We start from the raw sequence: 22,957 nt of genomic DNA, 5'->3' as shown, positions 1-22,957 counted from the left end.
TGGTAGGAACCAGACCCACCTACCTCCACTGTTGTTTGGTTGTGTGTTCATTTCTTCGGTTTCTGGTTCCTTGTCTGTCGGGGTGGTGTTGTTGGGGGGTGGCACATTTTCCATGGGGCCCGCTCTGGGCCCTGTCCCGAAAGACTTGCGGGGATGGTATGCGGGCCCCGAGCTTTCACCAGTACCATCAAATAGACGCCTACTGGTGGATGCGTAGAGGTACTGCCGTCTGGGTTTGCATGCTTTGCTCGTTCCAGGTCCTGCCCTCATGAGGCCAAATGGCTTGGATTCTTTGTCCAGATTTTAGGCTTGATTTGGTAATTCTTTGCCAAATAGCATGATCTGTGGTTCTGAGGTTGGCGTTCTACACAGTCCTGCGAATTTTTGAGGTTGAGGGCAGGTCTTATGACCTCCTTCTGGAGGTTGTTAATCACATACTGTGTTGCACAGTAGAGCCAGGGTGTTTTGTCATGTCAACCCTGTCCATGGAATGAGCATATGAAGGGATAGCCGACGTCAGGGGTATCAACATTTTTTGCAATTTAAGTTTTTGGGTTTAAATACCCTGCACAATGTATCCCCAGTAATGGCAGGCACATTGAGCAAATGCAATTTTGGGGAGGCGTGATAAAGTCCAACGCCTCAATGACTACCTATCTTGGAGAGGTTTAAAGGACAGGTAGTAAGTTGGCCGCCAGTTTAGGCTGTAACGGCCGTCCCGCTCGTGGTGTTGCCACGTTACGGTTTACCACACCCAGCAGCTCTTCCTGGTCCTGTACCTCAAGCATACTCCCGATTTTGTTCAGCCAGTGACCCCTCTTCTTGACCAGCCCAGCCCTGGTCGCCAACGCTCCCCTCTGTTGAGGGAGATGCGATGGCCAGTGCTGTTAGTGCACTGGAGCGGGAGTGTTTGTGCTCCCTTGGCGAGCTTGCCCCATCTCCCGGAGCAAGTCTCGCTGGAGCTTTTGCTCCATGAGCCTTTCCATAAGGCTTGAAACGGTCACCTTTAGCCGCTCTTGGGCGGGAGTCTACTGTGCCGGGCTCTTCTGAGTGAACCGGCCGGTCCGACTTCCATTGTGCCTTACATCCAGCCCGCTGCGGTTGGTCGCCAACGTTGCCTTGAGCTATGCTAGCGACGCTGGGCTCGACTCGGAATGCTGTCGGTGACTGTGGACGGCAGCGTTGTGCGGTCCAGGTGCCACCAGTCGCCCCCCACTGCTGGAACCCTCCTGGTCCATTGCAGCCCGACGGGAATGACCTTCCTAGGTGTTTTCCCTGTTCCATTCCTATTTAAAAATATAGCAGAACAGAGTCTCGAAAACACCATGTCCTCAGAGTAAGATTTGCTTACCTGAAGGTCCGTTTTCAAATTGTTGCGGGAGAGCTCGTACTCCTGTCCGTCGCTGTGCAATGCGTGAGACGCTATGTGTCGCGCATGCGTGCTGGACGGGGTCTTCACGTATTCACTCACGTGACTCTGAAGTAAAATCATACAACTGATTGCCCAGGCAAAAGACTGAAATATTTAAGAGTGTGACCAAACCTAAACCATAATTGCAATTTTTAAGGATTTTCACCACATCAATGAGAAGAAGCTAAGCGACTTCATTTGTTTTGTAGGACAGAATAGAGTAAAATGAACAAGAGACTGCTGGAATCAAGAGTGAAATGCAAACTATTGGGAGGGAAGTCCTGACCTGACGAGTTGTTTTCAATTTTCTTCCACAGATGCTACCTGACCTGCTGAATTCCTCCAGCATTTTATTTTCTAGAATAACAGAGGATTTAGGGAAAAGGATGATGAGGCCTGCTTAACTTTAATGCATTGTGAATCTGCATCAATGACGCACATCCAACTTTATTTTTACTTTGAAAGAAAATTGATTCAGTAACTTTTTTATTATTATAGATTTGATTTCTCGTTTTCAAAATGAACTTCTGAAAAGCATTAGTTATATGATATCCACATACCCACATGAATGGATATTGGTTGTGTTATGCACTAAAATTACACATTTATATTCATCGGAATGAACTGCAATATGTGCTGACAGCAGAACATTTAAAAATACTCTTGGTACATTTTTCTTTGAACACCCTTAAACTGCTGCCGTGAGGCAAAGGTATGCACATAATGAATCAGCAGCTAATTGACTCATTCTGTCTCGGAATGCAAAGCAAAATAAAAGGATGTTTTCAGGGAAAGACACTGAAGTTGCCTGGCAACCTCTTTAATCAGAGCATCCATGTTTTCATAAGCATGTTGAAAGTCTTCATGTCACTGGTGCGATCTGAGTGACTTTATCAGCAATGGAATTGTTAAGCCTTGCTTACCTTATGCCTTCATTTACAACTGAACCTTCAATGAAAATTAAAAAAAACCCTGTAGATGCAGGAAATCAGAAATAAAGATAAAAAATGCTGGAATACTCAGCAGGCCAGATAGCATCTGTGGAAATAGAAACAGAGTTATAGCTTCAGGCCCAAGTTCTGACTATTAATCTTGACATCCTGAAATGTTAATCCTGTATCTCTTTCCACAGATGCTGCCTGACTTGCTGAAAGTTTCTAGATTTTTAAAAGAGATTTGCCTAGCCTGTAGTTCTTTGCAGGCAAATTAAAGGCTCGATTTCAGCTTCTGATCAGACCTGCAACTTTTTTATACACTGAATGAAACAAAAGAATGCTTTTTTTTTTTTTGCCCTATTGCTAAGGGCTATTTGTTGCCATATTCTGCAGCAGAAGAACAAGATATTAAATAACCAAAGTGTAAATAAGGCAAAACAACATTTGGTTGTCTAATAAATAATTTGTTAATATTTCACGTGGAAACTCTGTGCCAGACCTCATGATTGGACCATCATATTATGGGGCTAGTTCTAGCTTCATACAGCAAGCCCTTCAGCTCAACTCATCCATGCTGACTAAGACAACCCATCCAACATAGTCTCATATGACTCATACCTTTCTAAACCTTTCATATCTATGTACCTGTCCAAATGTCTTTTAAATATTAAGATACTGCCTCAACTACTTCATCTGACAGCTAGTTCCATATACCCACCACTCCCTGTGCGAAAACATTATCTCTCAGGTTTCTATTAAATCGTATTCCTCTTAACTTATATGCTCTAGTTCTTTATTCCCCTATCCTGGGAACAAGACTGTGCATTCACCCTATCTATTCCCTTCATGAGTTTATACACCTCTCTAAGATCACCCTTCAGCCTCCTTCTCTCCAGTTGTAGCCAGCTCAACCCATCCCTGCTGCCCCGGCCTTTGATTCCAGGCAATGTCTCTGTAATCTTTCCAGCTTAATTGCACTTTTCCTATAGCAGGGTGACCAAAACCGTACCCAATACTCCAAGTGTGGCCTCACCAACATCTTATATAACTATAACATAATGTTCCAACATCTATACTCAATTCCATGATTGATGAAGGCCAGCGTGCCAAAAGCTTTCTTTACCACTCGATCTGTCTAAGATGCCACTTTCAGGCAATGATATGCTTGTGCTCTTAGATTCCTGTGTTCGACTCTCTCCAGAGCCCTATCATTTACTGTGCGCATCCTGCCCTGGTTTGACTTTCCCGTGACTCCTCACACTTTTCTGAATTATACTCCATTTGACATTCTTTGGCCCCCTTGCCCAGCTGATTGAGAATTCACTGTAATTCTTCATAACCATCTCCAAGCCTATTTTAGCCATTTGCAAACTTACTAATCATGCCCTGCACATTCTCACCCAAATCATTGATAAAGATGACAAACAGGAATGGGCCCGGCACCGATTCCTGAAGCACACCATTAATCGCAGACTTCCAGTGCAAGGAGACAACCTCTCACCACCTCCCTCTGTTTCCTATCATTTAGCCAATTCTGTATCCAGTTAGCTAACCCTCTCTAGATGCCATGTAATCTGTATGTTCTGTCTAACAATCATCCAATGGTCTTCATTTCTAGCTTTACTGTGGGTGGTTTTAGATCCTGAAAGAGAGCGGAGGGAGATATTCAATTGTTATTAGTTTTCCATTCAGGAGTAAATTGTGTTGGCAAATATCAACTCCTAGATCATAGTGATGCTATTAATAACCAACCCGCTTTACTGGAACACAAAACTATTGTTTTTATATTTTTGGCAATTGCAAAAAATGAGTAAGGACGATACATATTACACATGCTGCTCAATTTTTTACACCCTTGTGTGTGAATGTGTGTGTATGTATATATATATATATACAGTGAATTAGTGTGCAGTTGCATGTCATAGTCATGGTCATAGAGTGATACAGTGTGGAAACAGGCCCTTCGGCTCAACTCACCCACATCGGCCAACAATGTCCCAGCTACACTAGTTCCACATCTGCGTTTGGGCCATATCCCTCCATACCTGTCCTATCCATGTACCTATCTAATTGTTTCTTAAACGAGTCCCAGCCTCAACTATCTACTCTGGCAGCTTGTTCCATACACCCACCACCCTTTGTGTGAAAAAGTTACCCCTCGGATTCCTATTAAATCTTTTCCCCTTCACCTTGAACCCATGTCCTCTGGTCCTCGATTCCCCTGCACTGGGCAAGAGACTGTGCATCTACCAGATCTTTTCCTCTCATGACTTTGTATACCTCTATAAGATCTCCCCTCATCCTCCTGCGCTCCATGGAATAGAGATCCAGCTTACTCACCATCTCCCTATGGCCACACCCTCTAGTCCTGGCAACATCCTCGTAGAAAACACATGTAAAAAATCATTGTAATTAAAAAAAAATTTGAATTCAACAAGACAAATAAACCAAAAAAATAGAAATAATTAGTGCTCAGAACTTAAATATGCAGAGAATTAAAAATGCATAAATTCAAATTAAGAGGAGCAGATGGAATGTATATGCACACCCTAATGATAATCCGCTAATGTTGAAACAGCAGGATGGTAGAAAATAGCTATTTACGAGAAAAATATTAGAAATGTCTGATCCTCTTCGAATGCAATACTATTTGCATGGGTGGTTTTTAAATCTATTTTTCTCTGGACTTTTATGTTGATTTTAGGGGTGAATGATTTTTTACTGAAAGTCTGCAAGTTCGCTAAGTTTGTTGCCTGTGATTTACGCATTGATACTCTTAGCAAACAGTTAAGGCACTTTTTTTGTCGTCAAACATTGGCACATAAAGACAGAGAACATGGCCCGTTTCCATGTTGTATCTTTAAAAAAAAAACACAATTATCCACCTTGTTTATTCTATCCATTTTCACAACTAGAGGGAAATTCCTGCTATATAGTCTAAAATGATCTACTTTATAACCCTAAAAGAGGGAATTTCAGTTTGTAATGTATATAATTCTGATATCCATTCCTTGATCGTGATTAAGAGATTGGATATAAATAATCATACTCATATTCATACTTACTTTATTAGCCAAGTATTTGCCATACAGTCATACTAATCAAAAGCAACAGAACACACAAAATACATTTTAACATAAACATCCACCACAGTGACTCCTCCACATTCCTCACTGTGATGGAAGGTGAATAAAAGTTCTATCTCTTCCCTTCTTTGTTCTCCTGCGGTCAGGGACCTCGAGCCTTCCATTGACGGGACGATCTTACTCCCGTAGCTGCTGGCGGGCCCTCCACATCGGGCGATCAAGCTCCTGCATCAGGGGGATGTCAGTTCCCCCCGCCGGGCGATCGGCCCCGGGTCAGGACTTGTCAAACGTCATGCGGTTTTGAAGCTCCCGACTTGGTCTCTCACGAGGCTGCGAGCACTTGATGTTGAAGTTCACAGGCCGCGGTTGGAGCGTCGATCCCAGGCAAGGAATCGCCTCCGATAGTAGGTCCACGCACCTTGGTGGGGCTCAAAGTCAGTCCCGAGCAAGGCCCTCAGCTACATGATGTTAGACCGCAGAGCGACCAGAGATACGACCCGGAAAACAATGGCATCTCCGGCAAGGTAAGAGATTAAAAAAAAGTTTCCCCCGACCTCCTCCCAACCCCCCACATAAAACAAACCAGAGAACATTAACACAAACTTTTAAAACACACTAAAAATAACAAAAAATGCCGAAAGGACAGACAGACTGTTGGCGGGGCTGCTATCGTGGCGCCACCCAGTGTCAGAACAATATAAGTATGTTTGTTGACCTGAATAGTCTTTGAGTTACTCTTTGTAACTGATGTTTATTGCCTTGAGAATGCAACATCTATCAACAAGGATCTCCACCATCCAGGCCATATCCTCGTCTCACACAAACCATTAGGCAGGATACAGAAGTCCACCCACAGCACCAAGTCTGGGAACAACTACTTTCCTACAACTATCAGGTTCTTGAACCAACTTTAATTCTACCTCAGCAACAGGGCACTAATGACCACCTCTTGCACTACCATGGACTTGTTTTATAATTGTGTTTTGCACTAATATCTAGTTTTCTGTTGTGTTTTTCTTTTCACTGATTTGTTGAATTTATGTGTAAACGATGTATGATTTATGTTCTTGGGTGTTTTCTCAGTCTATCTGAGTCTTGCAGTTTCAAGAAGATTTTTGTTTTATCTGTATCTCACTATACCTGTGTATATGGTTATTAGCTCGACAACTTGATTATGGAGAGTTGTTCTCCTTATGCAATGCTTCTTATTTTTACAGATGGAATTCTGCTTACCAATCAGTACAATTTCTGTGATAACAGGCTCAGCTGCTCCTGACTCAGTCTTTCCAGTGATTACAGGACCGGCCTTATTCCTGTTATTGTTTCCTATGGTTGCAGATTCACTCCCCAATCGGTGATTACAGACACAATCACTCCTTCACAAAACCAGTCACTTCCCAATCAGTGTTCAATGTTACCAGGAGCATTCACGCCATGCTACATCTCTTATGGTTTCGTAGAGACAGTTCCCAGCCAGAATCTTTATCTTTTTTTAACTGCGTTTTTAAGATAACTACATTTTATTATAATGACATGGCTTGTTCATGCATATCATATTTATGCATGCATCGTCTAAATGTAATATTTATTATGCAGGCGTCTCGAGTTTACTTGATGGAATTGGTCTTCTAACATTCCCCAATTCATGGTTAGTTTTTTCTGCAGCTCCCACTTTATTTTTCTCTAATAAAGATCTGCATCTGTGAAACATCCCAATGACTGAATGCATTCGACAATAATTTAAAAATTCCAAATGCAATGTTTTTGTAAATCACATTGGTTTCAGGAGCCACCACCTGATGTTTTGTAAATAATTTGCATTTATATTACACCCCTCACAATCTCAGAAGACTCCAACTTGCTTTACAACTCATTTTTAGTTTTTTAGGTTTAGAAATACAGCTTGTAGACTGGCCCTTCGGCCCACCAAGTCCATGCCAACCAGCAATCACCCCGTACACGAGCGCAATCCTACACACTCGGGACAATTTACAACTTACAGAAGCCAATCAACCTACAAACCTGTACATCTGTGGAATGTGGGAGGAAACCGGAGCACCTGGAGAAAATCCACGCGGTCACAGGGAGAACAGGGGATATGGGGAGAAGGCAGGAATGGGGTATTGATTGGGGATGATCAGCCATGATCACATTGAATGCGGTGCTAGCTCAAAGGGCCGAATGGCCAACTCCTGCGCTTATTTTCTATTGTCGATTGTCTATAGAACGTACAAACTCCGCACAGACAGTACCCATAGTCAGGATCGAACCTGGGTCTCTGGTGCTATAATGCAACAACTCTACCGCTGTACCACTGTGCTGTCCACATGAAGTATTGCTGAAGCGGAATCACTGTTTTGATAAAGGAATGTGCGGATAATCTTCTGATTGGGGCTCCAATAAATCGCGATTATATTAGTGATTGGAAATCTACTTCAGTGATGTTGTTTGAAGGAAAAATATTTGTGAAGAAACCAGATCACCTGCACTTCTTCATGGTGCAGTCAGATGAGGTTCAAATAAAGATTTTAACTGAAAAAAAATTGTAGCCTTAAAATTCTCCTTCCCAGCACAGTGATTTATGCCACATACCGCAGTTTTATCTGGAAACCAATCTTATAGCTTACCTTAATGGAAAGCATTTCAGAGGCAGACTACAAAGCCTTAATCCAACCTGATAGACTGTTTAGCGTTCCTGACAAGGGATGGATTTCTTACCAATAAAGTTCCAATTCAGAGGCAAGATTGTGTGTCCACTGAACCGTGGCCTTAATACACCTGAAACTGATAATGCGTTCTTCCCTACATGAAACCATCTGCCAGATCCTAAGGTCCAGTTCTTGGCAGCCAGAGCACACATATAAATGTAACTATCACTATCTAACTCAAGATTGTTGAAGCATTCATTTTACATAACAAGGCTCAGTGAGTGACCTTCTGACGAACACTACAACCTTTCAGTCAGCAAACACCAAACCTATGTCTGTTGTTATTCAGTGTTTAACCAGTCCCTTGTTTAAAATCTATCTGAAGAAGCCATGCTTAATTTCACACCACTTACTCCAGATTGTATTTGGATTCCAAAATAATTTAATGGACAATTTAACTGATACTTAAATCAAGTACTCACAAATAAACTAGCATATAGTGAATAATACATCACAAAGTACTAGAGGAACTCAACACTCCGCCATCTGCACATTCTTATGTCTCCATGTTGTGAACTGTCACGTTTTTATGCAATAGTTGCTCATAATTCTCTTTTAGTTTTCCACTGCAATGACAATCTATTTAATAATAATAATAATAATGGATGGGATTTATATAGCGCCTTTCTAATACTCAAGGCGCTTTACATCGCATTATTCATTCACTCCTCAGTCACACTCGGTGGTGGTAAGCTACTTCTGTAGCCACAGCTGCCCTGGGGCAGACTGACGGAAGCGTGGCTGCCAATCTGCGCCTACGGCCCCTCCGACCACCACCAATCATTCACACACATTCACACACAGGCAAAGGTGGGTGAAGTGTCTTGCCCAAGGACACAACGACAGTATGCACTCCAAGCGGGATTCGAACCGGCTACCTTCCGGTTGCCAGCCGAACACTTAGCCCATTGTGCCATCTGTCGCCATCGCCATTTACTAGAGCCAATGCAACTGTACAACCTATAACTTTACATAGACGTTAATTGATTGTCCAAACTTTTTAGTTTCGCTGATGATAAACTTTGAAATATCGCCGCAGCTTAAAATGTTTCATTCAAGGAGAGTTAGCACTTCTGACTTTGTTACTTTACTTTTCTGTTTGAAGTTTCAATAATAATGCTTTTTTGGGCCAAGATTGCCATTCAAAATTGTGCACTGTGAATCTTCTCAATAGAAATGAGTCAATCATTTTTAATATTACATGCTATTAATGTCAGTTTATAAAATGATAAGAGCCAAGGATATTAGATGGCTAATTACAACATCATTATTGGATATAATTATAATATGAGAAGAACGTATAACATATCAAAGCGTGAACAGATGCTAGGCATACAATTTGACATTTTGGCATTCTGCTATGTAGAGTGTACATTAACAAACTATTCCAAACAAAATATATCTGCACTTAAATCAAGTTTTAGCACTTAACTTTCTGATCACATCAAGAATGAGTGGAGTTCGGTGGAAATGCAAATGAAAGATAACACAGTACATTTCATCAGTTCTAATCTGTAATCACCCTGGAGTTTAATTCATTTTTTAACATAATGTCATACTTCTAGTTTTTTTACACTGGCATATTCCAAATTGTGCTTGCACTCATCCATTTTGCATTCCATCAGATTTTGACAGTTAACACCCAGATGAAAATAATGTGGAAATAATCAGACAGATTGCACCTAAATGCAACGGCTGTACAAAACATTCTGTTTCCATCTCGTCGACTCACAATTCAGGAAACATGAATCACATCCTAAGAACTCAAAATACAATGCCCTGCAAATAAAATATGGCAGCAAATGAGATTAACAATGTACATTTGAACTGTTTCAGACACCAGGAACCTCCATGATCGTGATAACTTAAACCCAGGTAAAAGATGGAAAACCGAAGAAGGGTCTTGACCCTAAACATCACCCATTCTTTCTCTCCAGAGATGCTGCCTGTCCCGCTAAGTTACTCCAGCATTTTCTGTCTATCTGCGGAAAAAATATTGGAAATAGCTCATCAAATTGCCACAAAATTGGCCTTTAAAACCTACCTCAATCTGCAATGAAATAGACAGTGTGAACTTGGATAAACAGCTGCAAAGTACTACAATTTATAAAGCTGATTTCTAATCAGGGAGCAGGGTTCAAGTATTCTAAAGTGTCTGATTGCATTGCACAGAAAATACAAGACTGTGGATGCAGCATCTGAAACTGCTTTGACTTTAAAGAGCCCGAAAAGTTGAACAGCGATTAGAAGAATGCAATTTAATGGGGCAGCTCTTCACCCATGCCCAGGACTGGCAACCATCCATCTTGAGATCACGCTATTTCTTCCAGTGTTTTCCTGCACAGTGTTTCATATGAAGGCTGCCTCCCAACTCATTGGCAGGGCCGAGTCCAGCATTATGTGATGTATGGGAGCTCCCAATGCATTTGGCCAGCTGCATTCACAGAAGGCATTTGGGTACTGCTGAAGCCTTAGCCCAGGTGGCAAAGTTCACACTGACATTTGTAAATATTCCAAAACACCTGAATATTGCTAAAAAATAGCATTTACCAACAAAGATAGATCAAATAAATCCATCTAATGACCTTTTCTTTCCAGTTATTTATAACGGACTTGGTTTAACCTGCTGCAGGCTCAGCAGGCATATATTTTAGTTTAGTTTAGATTAGAGAATCAGGGCGGAAACAGGCTCTGCTGCCCACCAAGTTCGCGTCGACCAACGATCCCCGCACACTAACACTATCCAACACCCACTGGGGCCAATTCACAATTATACCGAGCCAATGAGCCTACAGACCTGTATGTCTTTGGCTCATACGAGTGTGGGAGGAAACCAGAGATCCCGGCGAAAACCCACACAGATCACAGGGAGAATGTACAAATTCCGTACAGACAGCACCCGTAGTCAGGATTGAACCCTTGTCTCTGGCGCTGTAAGGCAGCAACTCTACCACTGTGCGACCTTGCGCCCCATATATTCCAAACTGATCTATGGTAATCAGATAAGTTCTCTGTCTTGTTTGACTCAACACTAAGCTCACCAGTGCTGCGGAAGGGCTGCTAACATCACGGGATGCCTAAGGGAAAAGCCTTGCTGACTTAAGCCTGCAGTGCTGCTACACTTCAGTACTTTCACAGAGAAATACTAGCAAGTCCATTGGAGATACTGATGCACTGTTGGAAGTTCTACCACATGTTAGTTATGGAGTCAGTCAGCATGGAAACAGGTGATTTGGCCCACCACGTCCATGCTGCCTGTGGGCACTCATTTGTATTAATGTCTTCTTCCAGCACGTGGCTCATAGTCTTCAATAACTTGGTGATTCAGGTGTAATTTAGACAATTGTTAATGCTGTCAGTGACCCTGCTTTCACCACTCCCTCCAGCACTGCATTCCAGGTGCTCACCACTCTCTGCGTGAAAATGGTTCCCCTCAGATCCCTTCTAACCATTATCCCTTTCCCCAAATTTACATTCTCCAGTTTTATTGACCTCCGATTTAGAGCAAAAAATTGCTGCAGTCTACCTGATCAATAACCCTCATAATTTTATATACCTCAATGCTATGAACCTCCTCTGCTCCAAAGAAATCAGACCCAGCCTCTCCAGTATTTCCTCATAACTAAAATGCTCCATCTCTGGCAACATCGTGGTGAATCTCTTCTGCACAGCAACTCCTACCCATGAACAATGTCCTGGACAACACTAACCCCATCTCAGATGTTGGTTTGCATTAAAAGCTATATATAAATTAATGATAGATTCAATAATGAAACCTCTTTAGTAGCTAATATTAAATTTATTGATGTTAATTTTAATATACATGAGACCAAGTGGAACCCGTTGGACCTCGTCCCCAACGCAATATTCCATCACTCACCCGTTCCCCCAACACAACCCGTTTCCACCACTCACCCGTTCCCCAAACATAACCTATTCCCCCAATGCAATAATCCACCACTCACCCATAGCCCCCTCTGGAGGCTTGGTCCCCCAAGGCAACCTGTTCCCCAGCGTAAGATTCCATCACTCACCCGTTGGGTCCCTGTCACATGGGTGGCCTTGTCACCCAATGAAACCCATTCCCCAACTATCTAACTGCCAGTGCAGATTTGAAGAAATCCAACTTTTAAATCTCACTTTAAAACATTTAAATCTCCCCCACTACGTCCCTCTCCTTACAACAGGGATCAGCAGAGAGCAGCAGAGATCCCATTGTGATGAATCTTCACGGCAGCCTGTGTAAATGAGATCCCATAGTGATTGGACGACATGAGATTACATTGTGACATCATCACAAAAAGCTGCTGGAAGAGTTTCCAAAGTTGGCTTATTTAAAACTTTGAATATCAATAACTTTTGAAATATAACATCAAATCTGAATGAAATTTGATCAGATTGACGACGGGAAAATCTGAGCATGGTTCTGGAAAAATTTCAGCACTACCGCATACCGTTTTAGCGAAAATACAATCATTCGTACACACACACACATACAAGACAAGACTTTTAATAGCATACTAGACCAAGTGCAGACCCGTTGGGTCTGGTCCCCCAACGCAGCCGTTCTCTACCCGTAGCACCCACGGGAGACGTGGTCCTCCAACTCAAGCCGTTCAGATCTCAGCAGTGCGGCTGTTTTTAAATGGCGTCTTTGAGGCGAGATGCGGGCGCCAGCAGTCGTTATGGTCGCTGGCCAGCAGGAGGCGACAAAATGAGTGAGTGGGGGGAAGAAGGATTTTATGAAAAATGTGTACATAAACACAACGAAATTTAATCAGGAGTGGATACTTGGAATGAAAAGTGAAATCTCTACCGAAATGGAAAAAACCTGGGTGTTTGTGGGCCTGGTTTTGGCGTAGCAACGAATCAAAGGTTGGCACCCACAGGCTGGCAACCACAAGTCAGGCAGAAACACAGCCAGCCAGCAGCCACAGGGGATAGATAGATAGATAGATAGATAGATAGATAGATAGATAGATAGATAGATAGATAGATAGATAGATAGATAGATAGATAGATAGATAGATAGATAGATAGATAGATAGATAGATAGATAGATAGATAGATAGATAGATAGATAGATAGATAGATAGATAGATAGATAGATAGATAGATAGATAGATAGATAAAGTCAAGAACTGGGGCTATATCCCAGTATTTACTCGGGATGTGTGCTGAGAGTGTTGAATCAGGAATTCTCTATTGTTTCTTCGAATGAGTCTTAGCATAAGATCATCTGCAATAGGAAGCACGGAATATATTTCTGGCATACCCAGTAAAGAGAATGATCATTATCATAATAATCATAATCATAATTTATTAGCTATGTATGTTTTGCAAAAAACGAGGAATTTGATTTGCCATACAGTCATTCCAATGAAAAGCAACAAGACACACGAAATACATTTTAACATAAACATCCACCACAGTGACTCCTCCACATTCCTCACTGTGATGGAATGCAAAAAAATGATATAAAACACATTATTGATAAAGACTTCAATAACACAGTTAGCAATAAAGGACATTTGTCACATCCTGCTATCCTTTGAAGTAAGACAGGTGCTTTCTTAGTTTGCCAGTTACTATTTATATATAAATCTTGAGTGCACATTGCAGGTAAAATTCAATCATTGTCAACATATTCCTACAGCTTCTTCACAGGATTTCATGAAGCTGGGACATAAGTATTTCAGCATGGATCAGAGTAATATTAATTGTACCTTTAAATGCTCCCTCAGCAGTCAGTACATTTTTATATGATTACACTTTTATTCCTTCTGATTGATGGCTGGTATCTTTCTGAATCTGTATTTACCAATTCTGATTTTAATTATCTTTCCATGTTTGGCTGACATTTGCACTAACTCTGTAATCCGTCATTTCAGCTTGCTAAACAGTCTCCCCTGTGTGCCTTTACATTGTATAGCAGCTTTGAATATCTTGAACATCATGGGCTATTGTGACGTTTAAGTTGGCCAGGTTCTTCCTTCTTCCCCTCCACAAAATCCCACCAATCTTCCCCACCCCAAATTCTTATTCTAACCAATGTGGATCATTTTACTTTTCCATATTGAAATTTTTGTTAATATTCTTGGTTTTTCAACATTGCCGCATTAAGATACTCATTCCAATTGTACAAAACTAAATGTTATACAGATAGGATTATTTTATTATGGGGTGTGCTAATATATAATGAAGATGTAGACTTATTCTGTTTCCGTACCATTTGCTGTTACTGCTGTCAGGAATTCTTACTTTGTTTGTTTGAAATGGGATGTCAACAGGCAATAGCTTCAAGTCTATCAAATGATCTTTCCTTCAGGGACAATCAGAGATGGGCAACAAATGCAGGCATTGACACCAACATCCTGCAAAAAATCAATATTGTTCATATTGATAAATCATGACATTTTTACTGCGGTGTCTGATATTTCTTCTTCTTATGCAGGCCCTTGGGGTTCTGAATGACTTGCTTCCTTCCACTCCACTTTGAAATGGCTGATGAAGGCTTGTGGACTCTACCACAGGGTGGTGGAGATGGGGAAGGAGTGAGGGTGGTGTTTGGAGGGTAGTGATATTTTCTGGCATTTTCGTTGGGCTTCTGTGAGCTGCCAACACAAAAACATAAGAAATTAGGACCAGGAGTAAGGTCACCTGCGTAGATCAAACAGTATTGGTGATTTAATCCGTGTCTGGTTTTGCTGCTGACCTGATCCATAATCCATGTCAGGTTTCCACACTAACACCTGGTGGAATGTGGGCAGCCATGTTGGGTTAGTTCAACTATGACTTCGAGTCTGCAGTACACATTTTGATGGTTTTTGCATGTATCCAAATTAAAGTACTTGTTATGATATATAATGACTCTGTATCAATAGTACTTTGCACAACCTGGGCCGTCAAGCCTCTCCTGCCATTCAAAATGATAATGGCTAATGTACTCTAGTCACTTCGGTATCAGAGCCCATATACCTCAATTCCTTCATCTTTCAGAAAGGCCAATATTTCTAATGAGCAAGCCTTCACAATCCTCTTAACATTGACATAGAAAATAGGTGCAGGAAGAAGCCATTTGGCCCTTCAAGCCAGCACCGCCATTCATTGTGATCATGGCTGATCATCCACAATCAATAACCCGTGCCTGCCTTCTCCCCATACCCCTTGATTCCGCTAGCCCCAAGAGCTCTATCTAACTCTCTTTTAAATTCATCCAGTGAATTGGCCTCTGTTGCAGAGAATTCCACAAATTCACAACTCTCTGGGTGAAAAAGTTTTTTCTCGTCTTAAAACTAAATGGCCTCCCCTTTATTCTTAGACTGTGGCCCCTGGTTCTGGACTCCCCCAACACTGGTAACATTTTTCCCGCATCTAGCTTGTCCAGTCCTTTTATATATTTTTATATGTTTCTATATGATACCCTCTCATCCTTCTAGTGAATACAAGCCCAGTCTTTCCAATCTTTCATATGACAGTCCCGCCATCCCGGGGATTAACTGTGTGAACCTACGCTGCACTGCTTCAATAGCAAAGATGTCCTTCCTCAAATTAGGAGAACAAAACTGCACACAATACTCCAGATGTGGTATTACCAGGGCCCTGTACAACTGCAGAAGGATCTCTTTACTCCTATACTCAAATCCTCTTGTGATGAAGGCCAACATGCCATTAGCTTTCTTCACTGCCTGCTGTACCTGCATGTTTACTTTCAGTGACTGGTGTACAAGGACATCCAGGTCTCATTGCACTTCCCTTTTTCCTAACGACACCATTGAGATAATAATCTGCTTCCTTGTTCTTGCCGCCAAAGTGGATAACCTCACATTTATCTACTTTATACTGCATCTGCCATGCATCTGCCCACTCGCTCAACCTGTCCAAGTCACCCTGCAACCTCCTAGCATCCTCTTCACAGTTCACACTGCCACCCAGTTTTGTGTAATCTGCAAATTTGTTGGTTACTTTTAATTCCATCATCTAAATCATTAATATATATTGTAAATAGTTGCGGCCCCAGTACCAAGCCTTGTGGCACTCCACTCGCCACTGCCTGCCATTCTGACAGGGACCCGTTTATTCCTACTCTCTGTTTCCTATCTACCAACCAATTCTCTATCCATCTCATTTCCCTACCCCCAATACCATGTGCTATAATTTTGCCCACTAATCTCCTGTGTGGGACCTTATCAAAGGCTTTCTGAAAGTCCAGATACTACATCCACTGGCTCTCCTTCATCCATTTTACTTGTCTCATCCTCAAAAAATTCCAGAAGCAGGATTTCCCCTTCATACGTAAATCCATGCTGACTTGGACCAATTCTTTTACTGCTCTCCAAATGCGCCATTATTACTTCTTTAATAATTGACTCCAGCAACTTCCCCACCACCGATGTCAGGCTAACTGGTTTGTTATTCCCCGTTTTCTCTCTCACTCCTTTCTTGAAAAGTGGAATAACATTAGCTACCCTCCAATCCACAGGAACTGATTCTGAATCTATAGAACATTGGAAAATGATCACCAATGCATCCACAATTTCTAGAGCCACCTCCTTGAGTACCCTGGGATGCAGACCATCAGGCTTTGGGGATTTATCAGCCTTAAGTCCCTTAAGTCTACCCAATACTATTTCTCACCTAATGCAAATTTCATTCTGTTCCTCTGTCTCCCTAGATCCTCTGTCCTCTAGTACATCAGGGAGATTGTTTATGTCTTCCTTAATGAAGACAGAAACAAAGTACCTGTTCAATTATTCTGCCATTTCCTTGCTCCTCATAATCATGTCACCTGTTTCTGCCTTCTAGGGACCCACGTTTGTCTTTACTAATCTTTTTCTCTTAACATACCAAACAAAGCTTTTACTATCCTTCTTTATATTCTTGGCCAGCTTACCCTCGTAATTCATCTTTTCACCCCATATTGCCCTTTTTGTTACCTTCTGTTGTCCTTTGAAAGTTTCCCAATCCTCTTGCTTCCTGCTACTCTTTGCTATGCTATACACCTTTTCTTTTAGTTTTATTCCATCTATAATTTCCCTTGCCAGCCACGGTTGCCTCTTACTCCCAGAAAATCTTTCTTCCTCTTTGGAATGAAATGATCCTGCATCTTCTTGAATATGCCCCAAAATTCCTGTCATTGCTGTTCCACCATCATTCCTGCTAGGATCCTTTTCCAGTCGACCTTGGCCAGCTCCTCTCTCATGTCTTCATAGTCCCCTTTATTCAACTCAACACTGACACTTCTGATTTAACCTTCTCCCTCTCAAATTGCAGAATAAAACATCATATTATGATATTACTACCTCCTAGCGGTTCCTTTACCTTGAGTTCCCTTATTAAATCTGGTTCATTAGACAACATCAAATCTAGTATTGCCTTCTCTCTGGTAGGCTCCAGTACAGTCTGAAGAAGGGTTTCGGCCCGAAACCTTGCCTATTACCTTCGCTCCATGGATGCTGCCACCCCCGCTTAGTTTCTCCAGCAATTTTGTCTACCTAGGCTCCAGTACAAGCTGCTCTAAGAATCCATCTCGGAGGCACTCTACAAACTCCCTTTCTTGGGGTCCAGAACCAATCTGATTTTCCCAGTCTACCTGCATATTGAAATCTCCCATAACCACACCTTTGTTACATGCCAATTTTAACTCCTGCTGCACCCTATATCCAGGCTACTGTTTGGGGCTTGTAGATAACTCCCATTAGTGTCTTCTTACCTTTATAATTCCTCAAATCTATCCACAGTGATTCTACATCGTCAGTCCCTGTGTCACCCCTCGCAAGGGACTGAATTTAATCCCTAACCAACAGAGCTACCCCACCTTCTCTGCCCACCTGCCTGTCCTTTCTACAGGATGTATAACCCTGAATATTCAGTTCCCAGTCCAGATCCTTCTGCAGCCATGTCTCTGTAATCCTCACAATGTCATATCTACCAATCTCTAACTGAGCCTCAAGCTCATCCACTTTACTTCTTATACTTTGCGCATTCATATATAATACTTTTAATCCATTACACACCTCACCTTTCACATTGATTCCTATTTCACTTGGCCATACTCTCCTATCCCTTTGTGAGCTTTCTGTCCTAGTTTTTAGAAATACAGAGTGGAAACAGGCCCTGCTGCCCACCAGGTCCATGCCAATTATTGATCACCCATACAATTGTTATATTGTGGGAAGAAATCAGAGCAACTGGAGAAAACCCACATGGTTATACAAACTCCATACAGACAGCACCCAAGGTTTGAAGCTGGGTCTCTGGCGCTGCAAGGCAGTAACTCGACCACTGCATGACTGTGTCACCCCGAGGTTTCCCATGTTTACAGGGTCTTATGTAGATTCTTATTTTCAGGATGCATGGATTTATCTTCTTCCTGGTTAATTATTTCCGAATCTTTGTTTTTCTTATTCCACTCAATTTGTGAATCTTTCCAACTGTGATATTTGTCAGTGGGAAGTCCAGTTACATTACATATTAAAATTATTTTATCATTCATCATCCTATCATCATGTTGCAGATTTGACACAACAATAAATCATTTTTCCCTGTGCATTGGGATGTCAGTACTGAATTAAACCCCAACACAGTTAACGCAGCTCTCAGGGCGACCCACCTGCTGAAACCTCTAGTTTAATTTATCACACTCCTGCTAGGCAAATTAAGCCTTCACTTACGCAGATACGGAAATCATTAAAGGATGGACCCCTGGAGTTAACCTTTGGTTGGTGAAGCAAAGATGGACCAATGGCTTTGAAGCTATGCCTCGAGACAAAAAAGGAATAGGATTGACCATGTTTACATGAGTCCATTAACGCCCGATGGAAAGAGCACTTCCAGGAACTCCTCAACCGTGAAAGCACAACTGAAGCAGACATTACCCACCGCATCCTCCAGAGCCCCATCAGAGAAGACATGGAAGAACCTTCCACAATGACAGAGGTTCAAGATGCCATCAAGAGCCTTAAGAACAACAAGGCCACCGGTCTAGATGGGATCCCAGCTGAGATCTTAAAGGAAGGTGGACCGGAACTCCTGTACCACATCCACACCCTACTCCTCAAGGTCGGGGAAAAAGAAGAACTTCCCTCAGAACTCAGGGATGCTCTAATAGTGACCATTTTCAAGAAGGGGGACAAGGCTGAACTTGGAAACTACAGGGGCATCTCGCTCCTGCCAACAACAGGCAGAGTCCTTGTTCGTGTCCTCACAAACCGACTTCTACCACTGTCTGCGCAGGTACTCCCAGAATCACAGTGTTGCTTCCGCCCACCCAGAGGTACAGCAGACATGATATTCACAGCACGCCAACTCCAGGAAAAATGCCGTGAACAAAGGCAGCCTTTGTACATGGCCTTCATAGACCTGACAAAGGCCTTTGACTCGGCAGACCACCAGGTTCTTTGGAGCATACTTTTAAGGTATGGTTTTCACGGCAAGTACATCAGAATATTGAGGCTTCTACATGATGGCGTGTCGGTCACAGTGCTCAGCAACTGCGGCTCTGAGTCCAAGCCTTCACTGTGGAAACGGGAGTCAAGAAGACCCAGGTCCTACATCAACCTCCACCCACCCAGCCATCTACCCAGACCACTTTAAAAGTGGACGACACCACTCTTGAAAACAATGACCACTTCCCCTACCTTGGCAGCATTCTTTCCTCAAAAGCTGACACCGACTCCGAGGTCAACCATCGCCTGAGTTGTGCCAGCGGAGCCAACGCCAGACTCAGGAAAAGTGGCTTTGAAGACCAAGGCCTAAAGGCTCAAACAAAACTGCTGGTCTACAGAGCTGTTGGCCTCTGCACCCTGTTGTATGGAACCGAGTCATAGACAATAGCCAATAGACAATAGGCAATAGGTGCAGGAGTAGGCCATTCGGCCCTACGAGCCAGCACCGCCATTCAATGTGATCATGACTGATCATCCCCAATCAGCACCCCATTCCTGCCTTCTCCCCATATCCACTGACTCCACTATCTTTAAGAGCCCTATCTAGCTCTCTCTTGAAAGTATCCAGATAACTGGCCTCCACCGCCCTCTGAGGCAGAGAATTCCAGAGACTCACAAATCTCTGTGAGAAAAAGTGTTTCCTCGTCTCCGTTCTAAATGGCTTACCCCTTATTCTTAAACTGTGGCCCCTGGTTCTGGACTCCTCCAGCATCGGAAGCATGCCCTCTCATCCTTCTAAACTACAGAGTATACAATCCCAGCCGCTCCATTCTCTCAGCATATGACAGTCCCGCCATCCTGGGGATTAACCTTGTAAACCTACGCTGCACTCCCTCAATAGCAATAATGCCCTTCCTCAAATGACTCGGGGCTCTGGTGCTGTAAGGCAGCAACTCTGCCGCTGTGCAACCATGCGTTAATTATTTGTCAAAAATTATAGCTGGGCCTTTTGAGTTCAGAACTATTTCCTTTGCATTCCCTTACATTAAATTACAGCGGGCATCTATTAAACATGATGCAAGTAGCATAGTGGCACTGCATTGGAGACCAGGTGCAGAGGAACACAATCTGCAGAGGTGACTAAATCTGCAGAGATACCTTGTTTCTGAGCAGACACTGGAATCAATCAGTAATGTACACTGCAACTCAATCCATCGCTTCTGGTGGACTTCACTATGGTCCTGCTCTCACTAATACATCATCTCATGCAGGCCACCCTACAAATATCTGTGCATTCTGCAAACACCATTACATATCATCGTGGGACCACCTGAAAAACAGGTCCAGATGATTTTCCAAAAATGGATGCCTTTTAGTTCAATGATTCAATGATTCAACGATTCAATTATACTTTATTGTCAAATGTACCTAAGTACAATTAAATTCTTTGTTTTTGCAGACAATACAATAAAATAATACGGCACACTTCACCTAGTCAGTACACAAAGAGTCGCCACGTTTCTGGCGCCGACGTTTCAAAAGATCTTAGTACAGTCTTATCTTCTCACAGCAGTGAACAGCTGGTAGCTTCAAATGTCTGAAGAAGGGTCTCGACCCAAAATGTCACCCTTTCCTTCTCTTCAGAGATGGTGCCTGTCCCGCTGAGTTACTCCAGCTTTTTGTGTTTGTCTTCAGCTTCAAATGTAAATTTTGTTGATCAAAATCCAGGCAGTGAGAAATGGTAATATTCAGATTTAGTCTCTCCAGCCCACAGACCTATATAATAACTTATTTGAGATGCCCAGTACTTGTAAAGCTGCCATCTGAATTGAGAATGGAGAAATGGATCTATTGACTGTAAATATTCTGAGAATTAATAGCAGAGGGCACCACACCCTCGCTTGGGAATGGGACATGGAAATGGAGTTCATATAATGAACATTATTCAGTTGCCAGCATTGTTTTCTTCATTAATTAAGCAGAGAGGAAATGTTATCACCTAACTGAATAAGCTAACCGCAGCATGTTGTTCGAAAAACCTGTCACGGTGACTTGGATTTCCTCAATAAGGGTTTTGTTCAAACCAATGAGAAATGGTTGAGGGATTGCCAGTAAATGGAAACAAGTGTATAATGGATTGAAGAAAATGACTACATCTAATGGTTTAGCTTAGATTGGGGACTCCCTGCATATTTTATTTACCTTTTCATTGAACTTATTTGCTTCATTTTATTGGCAGGGCGCAAGTGGCGATCAGCATGTAGTGGCAGTAACAGATGTTTTACTTCAATTTCCATGCATCAGTTTGCAACACAATCACTAGGTTTTGTTTCCTGAGTATTCATGGCAATATTTCAGATGTTTAAAATATACTGTCCATTCTGATAGTCAAACAAAAATTAGCTTCTGAGTAACTGAAAGGAAAATAATTACAGTGTGTATCTGATCACAGGATATTGTTTGGCTTAAGTAAATTAGAAATCGTATTCTTTGACAAAAATTAAAAAGGTTGCAAATGTTGAAAATCTTAAATGAATATAGAAAATGCAGCAGGTCAGGCAGCATCATTGGGGTGAAGAACCGCATTCATGCTTCCGGTCAATTAACCTTCATCCCAACAGGAAATGTGAGAAAACAAAGGTGCTTTAACTTGCAGAAAGAGCAAAGGGTGGAGGTCAAACCATTAATCTCCAACACTGTTCCAAAGAGGCACAATAGCATCTCATTGTCCGCACTGACATGTTGTGGCCATAGGGTAACAATACTAAACTCAACAATTTCAGATAACCAGATCAATAAATAGGATTGCAAGTCATATGCCGGCTGGCCCAAATACATTTCTATTTTATGACTGGACTTCACTGCACAGGTGCAGAATTCAGAGATGAGTTGCCTCAGGAGGAAAGCATTGCTGATGGTTCTTTACAGATTTGTCAGATAAAATATACTTTCGCCCAAAGGCTCAGAACACAGTAGGTGTGTTACTGGTAGGAATTAAGAGCAGTCTATAATTATTTGCTATGGCCACATAATGCCTTAGGTCCTCCATTACTTTGTTCTGGTTAATCTCATCCCCAGTTATTCATTGAGTCTGGCATTATGACAGATGGATTTAATATTTTGTCATCAACATGGGTTTACTCTCGATAGGTTTGCTCACCAAATTCTTGAAAATGAGGATAAGGAGGTTTTAAGCATTTAGACAATATGGGATGCGGCCCAATAAGAACTGAGTAGAGAAAATACATCACTGATTTTTTAATCAATTTCATCAAAATCCTGGAATTTCCTACCCATGTGTATACATGCAGTACCATGGGAATGCCCTCTATTGAGGAACTGCATTGTTTGAAGAAAGCAGCTGACCAATACTTTTCCAAAGCTCTTTGTGGATTGCGGCCAAAGTTCTATGTGGATTGACTTTCATAAT

This window comes from Amblyraja radiata, chromosome 15 (assembly GCF_010909765.2).
Source record: "Amblyraja radiata isolate CabotCenter1 chromosome 15, sAmbRad1.1.pri, whole genome shotgun sequence".
NCBI lineage: Eukaryota > Metazoa > Chordata > Chondrichthyes > Rajiformes > Rajidae > Amblyraja > Amblyraja radiata.
The sequence above is the reverse complement of the archived record's forward strand: the minus strand, read 5'-3'. Positions refer to the sequence as shown.